Source organism: Elephas maximus, chromosome 19 (genome assembly GCF_024166365.1).
Source record: "Elephas maximus indicus isolate mEleMax1 chromosome 19, mEleMax1 primary haplotype, whole genome shotgun sequence".
Lineage (NCBI taxonomy): Eukaryota > Metazoa > Chordata > Mammalia > Proboscidea > Elephantidae > Elephas > Elephas maximus.
Window position 1 is genome coordinate 40,859,998 of NC_064837.1, and position 8,807 is coordinate 40,868,804.

Sequence of the window (8,807 nt, forward strand, 5' to 3'; positions counted from 1 at the left end):
CCTTAAAAAGCTAGAAATAGAACTACCATACAATCTAACAATCCCACTCCTTGGAATATATCCTAGAGAAATAAGAGCCTTTACAGGGACAGATATATGCACACCCAAGTTTATTGCAGCACTGTTTACAATAGCAAAAAGATGGAAGCAACCAAGGTGCCCACCAATGGAGGAGTGGATAAATAAATTATGGTATATTCACACAATGGCATACTATGAATTGATAAAGAACAATGATGAATCCGTGAAACATTTCATAACATGGAGGAATCTGGAAGGCATTATGCTGAGTGAGATTAGCTGCAAAAGGACAAATATTGTATAAGACCACTATTATAAGAGCTTGAAAAATAGTTTAAACAGAGAAGAAAATATTCTTTGATGGTTACAGAGCCGGAGGGGAAGGAGGGAGGAGGTTTTTACAAATTAGATAATAGATAAGAACTACTTTAGGTGAAGGAGAAGACAACACACAATACAGGGGAGGTCAGCACAACTGGACTAAACCAAAAGCAAAGAAGTTTACTGAATAAACCCAATACTTCGAAGGCCAGCATAACAGGGGCATGGTGTGGGAACCATGGTTTCGGGGGACATCTAAGTCAATTGGCATAATAAAATCTATTAAGAAAACATTCTGCATCCCACATTGGAGAGTGGTGTCTGGGGTCTTCAACGCTAGCAAGCAGCCATCTAAGATGCATCAATTGGTCTCAACCCAACTGGAGCAAAGGAGAATGAAGAACACCGAAGACAAGGTAGTTATGAGCCCAAGAGACAGAAAAGGCCACATAAACCAGAGACTACATCAGCCTGAGACCAGAAGAACTAGACGGTGCCTGGCTACAACTGATGACTGCCCTGACAGGGAACGCAACAAAGAACCCCTGAGGGAGTAGGAGAGCAGTGGGATGCAGACCCCAAATTCTCATAAAAAGACCAGACTTAAAGGTCTGACTGAGACCTTCTGTTAGCCCAAGATAGGAACCATTCCCAAAGTCAACTCTTCAGACAGACATTGGAGCGAACAGTGGGATAGAAAATGATACGAGTGAAGAATGGGTTTCTTGGATCGAGTAGACACATGAGATTATGTTGCCATGTCCCTTCTGGAGGGGAGATGAGAGTGCAGAGGGGGTCAGACACTGGCCGAATGGGCACGAAAAGAGAGAATGGAGGGAAGGAGTGTGCTGTCTTATTCAGGAGAGAGCAATTAGGAGTACATAGCAAGGTGTGTGTAAATTTTTGTATGAGAGACTGACTTGAATTGTAAACTTTCACTTAAAGCACAATAAAAACTAAAAAAAATTTTTAAAAAAGATCAAAATGCTCTTAGTTTCAGAAAACACAAATGAGCAAACACCTGTAAAATCTAAGGACTGCATGAGAAACCAATTTGAAATTTGATCAACAGAGGGGACATCCATCATTCAAATTGCTATCACTAGAGAATTATAAAATTTATTTGGTGTAAACATAATTTCCGAAAGGTAGCTAAGAATTTCTGTCTTCAAATGAAAAATGAAACTATCCCCAGAGCTTTGGCATAGAGCAGTCTCAGAGTACTATATTATCTATGCTTTCCAAGTCTTATGTATCAACTGATAGAATGAAAATGAATATGAATACCTTTCTGTCCTGGTGAGACTATATTCAACAATGATTTCACGCATAGGATTTCAAATAATGGGAATTCTGATCGAAAGCAACAAAACCCCAACACCCGAAGTAATCTAAACATCTCTTCTTTGCTGAAGAAACTTAAATAAGACACATGCATAAGCAATACATGATCAATATGATTTCCCCTATTCACCTAAATAGTGAGGCAGCATTCAAAGAAATAAAAAACATTAAACCTGAGAAAAAGAAAAGCAGAAACATTTGCCAAGTAATGAAAATGGGATAAGAGATGGAAGTTCATGGGTGTGAAGAAGGGGAGAAGGTGGATAAAAATATTAAGCCAGAAATGATGCATGACATGGCAGATGAAGGAGCTGGTTGGTGTTGCTGTTGTTGTGTGTTAACGAGTCAATTCTGACACATAGTGGCCTTATGGACAGAGCAGAAGTGCCCCATAGGGTTTTCGAGGAGCAACTGGTGGATTTGAACTGCTGACCTTTGGTTAGCAGGTGAGATGCTAACCAAAATAGTAATTAATAGAAATTATTTTAGAAACAAAACAACAGTCATTAAAAATCTCTGGAAATGGTCCTAAGGCCATCCAGCAAATGGACAAACACTCATTAAAGAAATCTACTAAATTTCAGTGAGGACAGTGAGAGTCTGTGTTGTTTGAGCCACAACCCACTTCCTTTCACCAATCCCCAGGTTTGTGTTATAGACTATTCACCCCTATTCCGGGCAGGTGCAGACAAGAATGGAGGGAGTAGGGTCTTCCCTGTTTCCTCTACCCCAGATCCTAGTCTGGGGCTATGGTTTACCCTGAATGAGGAAGGCTGCCAACAAGATTTCTCATCTCCCCTCTCCTTTCCCACAGTCCTGTGTTGCATGTTACAGAAGTTTTATTCCCGGTAGACCCAGCCAAGAAGACTGGGTCTTTTTTCTTTCTCCAGCACCCACTTTAGGGCAGATACTTTATTCTGGGCTCAGCAGGCAGAGAATCACTGATCACTTCTGCCTTGGCTTGCTCATAGGTTGGAGGTTCCGAGCTGGGAAAGGCAAGTTGGGAAGACCAGGGGCTGCAAGAAAGCCAGGTCACTCCAGGGAAATCAGGTTCACACCTCTGGTGCTTGAGCAGTGGTTGAAGGGTTCTGCCCAGGTGGAAAGGAAAGCCATAAGGAGGAAAAACCCCACAGCTCTCCCTGAGAGGACTGACTTTATTTGGAATAGATCATGGAGAAGTCCACGCCAAACTGCAACATAAAAAACAAACAAACAAACAAACAGTGGAGATCTTGGTTAAGAGTATTTGAGATGAAGCTGGTAGCTCCGTGACATGAGAGAAATGCTAGAGCAGCCAAAAGTGTAGTACTGAGATCAGAGAAAGACTTAAACACGAAGAATACTTCTGGGGTCATAGCTAACTCCAGGAATTGGGATGGCTATGCACATGGAGCCCTGGTGGCACTGGGTTTGGTTTTTAGTTATTTTGTTAGGTCTGAAGTTTACATTATTTGTTATCGATACAGCCACTCCTGCTTTATTTTGATCAATGTTTGCATGACATATCTTTGTCCATCTTTTTACTTTAAACCTGCCTATATCATTTTTAGTTTTTATATCATATTTGAAGTGAGTTTCTGTAGACAGCATATACTTGTGTCATGTTTTATAATTCACTCTGCCAATCTCTGTGCTTTAGTTAGTATAGTTAGGCCATTTGCACTTTATGTAATCATTGATATGTCAGGGCTTAAGTGCGCCATTTTATGTTTTGCTTCATGTGTATTATATCTGTTTTTCATTTATCTGTTTTATTTTCCAGCCCTCTGTAAATTACTAGGATAGTGTTTAAATTTTTATTTTGATGTATTTATACTGGTTTTGAGTGTATCTCTTTGTATAGCTTTTCATGTCGTTGTTCTAGGTATTAGGTATTAAATATATAGCCAGCTTACTGGTATTGTCACTTTAACAGTTTGAATTAAGTGTAGAAAATTTACATCACTTTACTCTTCACTGTTTATAATTGTTGCAAGTATTTTGTCTACATATATTTAAAACCACATCAGACTCTGTTATAAATTTTGCTTGAATTGTCAAACACAATTTAGGAAACTAAAAAGGAGAACAAAAGCCTGTTGTGTTTACCCATCATTATGGATTGAACTGACTTCTTCAAAAAGATATATTGAAGTCCTAATCCCTGTACTGTGAATGTGATCTAATATGGGAAAATAGAGCCTTTCTTCGAAGATATTATCAGTTAAGTCATACAGGTGTATGATGAGTCCTAGTCTGAATCCCTTCTGAGTGATATCTCACAAGAGGGTAGTATAGACAGACAGGGGGAAGAGAGGTGCCATGTGAAAACAGAGGCAGATGGCATCCATAAGCAGCAAAGGAACACCAAGGATTGCTGACAGCCACCAGAAACTAAGAGAGAGGCATGAACAGTTCTTCTTTCAAAGTCCTCAGAAGGATTCAGCATGGCTGATACCCTGAATTTGGACTTCTAGCCTCCAGAATTGTGAGACAATAAATGTCTGTTCTTTAAAGCCAACCGCTTTGTGATATTTTGTTAGGGAAGCCGTGGGAAATAAGACATCTACACTTTTGTTTACCATATTTTTTCTTCCTTCTTGATGTTCTAGGGGCCTTCTTTGTTTACTTTGTTGAGGAAACTTCCCTTAGCCATTCTTTTTGGTTAACATAGCTAGCAACAAATTTCCTTAGTTTTCCTTCATTTGGCAATGTCTTGATTTCCCAATCATTCCTGAAGGCTGTATTTGCTGAGTATAGGATTCTGGGTGACAATTTGTTTCTTGTAGCACTTCAAAAATATTGTGCCTCTTCCTTATGGACTCTGTTTTCTGATGAGAAATCCTCTGCCGTTAAAATTGTTTTTTTCCCTTTAGGTCATGTATCGTTTCTTTCTCATTGCTTTCAAGATTTTTTTTTTAAGTTTTAATGTTCAAGTTTATTTATGATGTGTCTTGGCATGAATTTCTTTGGGTTTATCTTGTTTGGGATTTTCTCAGTTTCTTGAATCTATAAGTGTACATCTCTTCCAAATTTGATCATTTTCCAGTCTTTATTCCTTTGAGTATCTTTTCAGCCCCATTTTCTTTCTTCTCTCCTTCTGAGACCCTAATGATGGATATATTATAGTCCTACAAACCCTTGAGGCTTTATTTTTTTCTTCAGCCTATTTTCTTTTTGTTGCACAAATTGGATAATTTATATTGTTCTAACTCCTAGGGCACTAATTCTTCCCTCTGTCTCTTCCATTCTGCTGTTGAGCCCATCTATTTTGTATGTGCTTGCGTGTCTGTGTTATAATTTCAAAATATTGTGTTTTTTACTTCTTAAAGTTTCACTATTTCAGTTTGGTCCTGTATGTATCTTCTATTTTTTTGCTGAGGCTTTCTATTTATTAATTTATTTCAAGCATGTTCACATTGAGTAATTTTTATTATATCTGCACTAAAAATTTTGCCAAATAATTCTAACATCTCTGTCATCTCAGTGTTGGCATCTATTGATTTTTTTTTTTCATTCAGTTTGAGATATTCCCAGTCCTTGATATTCTGAGAATTTCTTTTTCTATTGAATCCTAGACATTGTCATATTTAGTTATGAGATTCTGGCTCTTACTTAAACCTTAAGTTTTTGCTGCTTTCTCCGATGCCACTCCAGCAAGAGTTTGGGGAAATTGCCTTTTTACTATCAAGTGGAGATAGAAATTCAGGTTTCCCACTCTGCCTCCACTGACACCCATGGAACAGCCCTGGCTCTCCACATGGTCTCCCCTGACAATGTGGTTGGATGGTCTTGTTACTGCTGGCCATGATAGAGTCCTGACTACGCCACCTCCAACACTATCCCAGTGGGGAAGGAGAAAAATGATTCATTATTTTCATGTCTGGGTGGAAGACCAGGCTTTCCATGCAGCCTCCACTGACATAGTTGGTGGTAGACCTTGCTTACAACTTTCAGAGGGAGGAACAGAGAAAAGGGCATCTATTTCATCATCCTAGAAGCATAAATTTTAATTTCATCAAATTGTATTTTTTTTAATTAAACATAGTTCTGTTTCATTATATTTACTTTTATGGTTAAGATTTATTCAACATGTAATACTGTTTTCTTCATACCATTGTTATGTAAACTTTCTATGAATACAATGAAAATATGCTGCTGCAATCTCCTGATATGGGGAAACATAATTAGGTGTATAATTAACTGATATCCCCAGCTACTGCCCTCTGGATTCAACACTAAATTCACACTAAGGTGATACTTCCTGTGGCTATTCAAGGCCAATGTCTGAGCATATTGTTGTTAGGTGCTGGCCAGTCAGTTCTGACTCTTAGTGACCCCATGTGACAGAGTAGAGCTTCCCCCATAGGATTTCCAGGCCATAATCTTTACAGGAGTAGATTGCTAGGACTGTCTCCCATGGAGCTGCTTAGTGGGTTCAAACTGCCAACCTTTCAGTTAGCAGCTGAGCACTAAAACCACTGAGCCACCAGGGATCCTTCAGTGCCTGAGTATATTTGAGTCATTAACACATGCCATTCCTGCAAGATTCAGGAGCCCTCCAAAGGGTGGCTTTGGTGAAGGACTTCTTATTGACCTTTCAAACCTTTCTTGGACCTGTACTGCAATATGGGACTCTTCCCAAACAATTCTTCCTTCCGCTTCTCTTTTTACATGGGACAGACCTGGATCACAGTCTGAAGGCTCTCCTGGCTTTCTCCACCTCCCTCTACTTTATCCTTCCATACGTTTCACCAATAAGTCTCTTGTCCCACTAAGCCTGTTTTGGTCTCAGCTTCTCAAAGGACACCAACTGACAAAAATTTCCTTTAAAATAATTGTATTCATGTGAAAAATGATCAGTGGAAAACAAAGCGTAAATAAATAAAAGTAGAAGTAATGTGGGGATTTGGAAAATCACATTGAATATTGTGAACAAATGTCTTAACTTTGAAGATAACTGCTTTACAGGATCCTGAAAACATGGCAATAATGCTAAATTTTCTTTAGTTATATTAATATCAATGACAGATATTTAGGTACTAAAGAAAAAACAAAAACCATTGTCATCAGGTCAATTCTGACTCATAGCAATTCTATAGGACAGGTTAGAACTGCCCCACAGAGTTTCCAAGGCTATAAATTTTTATAGAGGCAGACTGCCACATCTTTCTCCCCCAGAGCAGTTGGTGGATTCAAGTCACTAACCTTTTGGTTAGCACCTGAGCATTTAACCACTGGGCTCCTGCATTTATGTACTAATGTGGTTTTGAACATGTCTCAAATTCTTTGAAACTTCTGTCATCAAAAGGTGGAGTCTAATCCGTCTTCCTGTGTGTAGGATGGCCTCAGTGGCTCTTTTTTTTTTTTTTTTTTAATAATTTTTATTGTGCTTTAAGTGAAAGTTTACAAATCAAGTCAGTCTCTCACATAAAAACTTATACATTTCTTGCTACATACTCCCAATTACTCTCCCCCTAATGAGACAGCCCACTCTCTCCCTCCACTCTCTCTTTTCGTGTCCATTTCAGCAGCTTCTAACTCCCTCTACCCTCTCATCTACTCTCCAGGCAGGAGATGCCAACATAGTCTCAAGTGTCTACCTGATCCAAGAAGTTCACTCCTCACCAGCATCCCTCTCCGACTCACTGTCCAGTCCAATCCATGTCTGAAGAGTTGGCTTCGGGAATGGTTCCTGTCCTGGGGCAACAGAAGGTCTGGGGGTCGTGACCACTGGGGTCCTTCCAGTCTCAGTCAGACCATTAAGTCTGGTCTTTTTATGAGAATTTTGGGTCTGCTTCCCACTCAGTGGCTCATTTTTAATAAAAAGAATGAAGTGAATGTATCAATGGGTGACTTCTGAAGTTAAGTCATAAAATATAATATCACTTCTGCCTGTTTCTTTCTATCTTGGGATTTGTGCCTTTGGATTTTTGAACCAACACATAAGAAATTCAACTCTTTTCCTTCAGCTTGATGTAAAAATACTGGGGTCACCATGGGCTGCCCACTGCCTGGTGTTACTGGTGTTGTAAGAATATTTCTGTCGAGGTGTCCCTAATGCCAAGATCTGCATCTTTGACCTGGGTCAGAAGAAGGCTAAAGTGGATGAGTTCCCACTCTGTGGCCACATGATGTCTGATGAATATGAACAGCTCTCCTCAGAAGCCCTGGAGGCTGCCCGTATTTGTGCCAAGAAGTACATGGTGAAAAGTTGTGGCAAAGATGGCCTTCACATCCAAGTGTGGCTCCATCCCTTCCATGTCATCTACATCAACAAGATGTTGTCCTGTCCTGGGGCTGACAGGTTCCAGACAGGTACGCTAGGTACCTTTAGAAAACTCCAGGGTACAGTGGCCAGGGTCCGCATTGGCAAAGTCATCATGTCCATTTGCACCAAGTTTCAAAACAAGGAGTATGTGATTGAGGCCCTAGTTCAAGTTCCCTGGGCCCCAGAAGATCCACATCTCCAAGAAGTGGGGCCTTATCAAGTTTAACGCTGATAAGTTTGAAGACATGGTGGCTGTAAAGCACCTCACCCAGATGGTTGTAGAGTCAAATATATGCCCAGTTGTGGCCCCTTGGATAAGTAGCGGGCCTGGCATTCATGAAGGCCTTAGTAGCACTGCCCCACCTGATCTGTGCCAAGTTACCTACCAACAAAGTGAACTTCCTGTCTCTATAAAAAATAAAAAAATAAATCCAGCTATCCCAAAACCATTATGCTTGAGAAACCATGTAGAGAGACCACACAGAGATTTAAATAGTGTTAAAACAAAAATCATGTTGCTGGGTGAAAATCGCAGGTTTTGATCAGCATGACTTGTTGCAACCAATAAACAAGAGGCCAAGGTGGGAGATCAGAAAAAACACCTTTATTTCATTGTACAAGGAGAGGAGCAATCGGGACTGCTTCCACCAAGACTGCTTACAGGTATATTGGGGAGGTGGGCTTTTACAGAGAGCTGACATGGAAATGCAAATTTACCATGAATATTCAGGAATGACCTTCCTGCAGGCACTCAGAGCTTGGGGATGAATATGCATTTTCTTTACACAAGGGTTCAATCCCCCAGGAGAGAGGAAGGGATGAATTTTTCTTCATTAGGATGTTAAGTCTCCACCCAGAGGTGGGTTGAGGC

At 40.0% G+C, this 8,807-nt stretch overlaps 1 pseudogene; it reads left to right on the top strand.

The window, feature by feature from the left end:
* Positions 1-7,712: 7,712 nt before the first annotated feature.
* Positions 7,713-8,258, top strand: LOC126062920 (60S ribosomal protein L10-like; annotated as a pseudogene).
* The last annotated feature ends 549 nt before the right edge of the window (positions 8,259-8,807 follow it).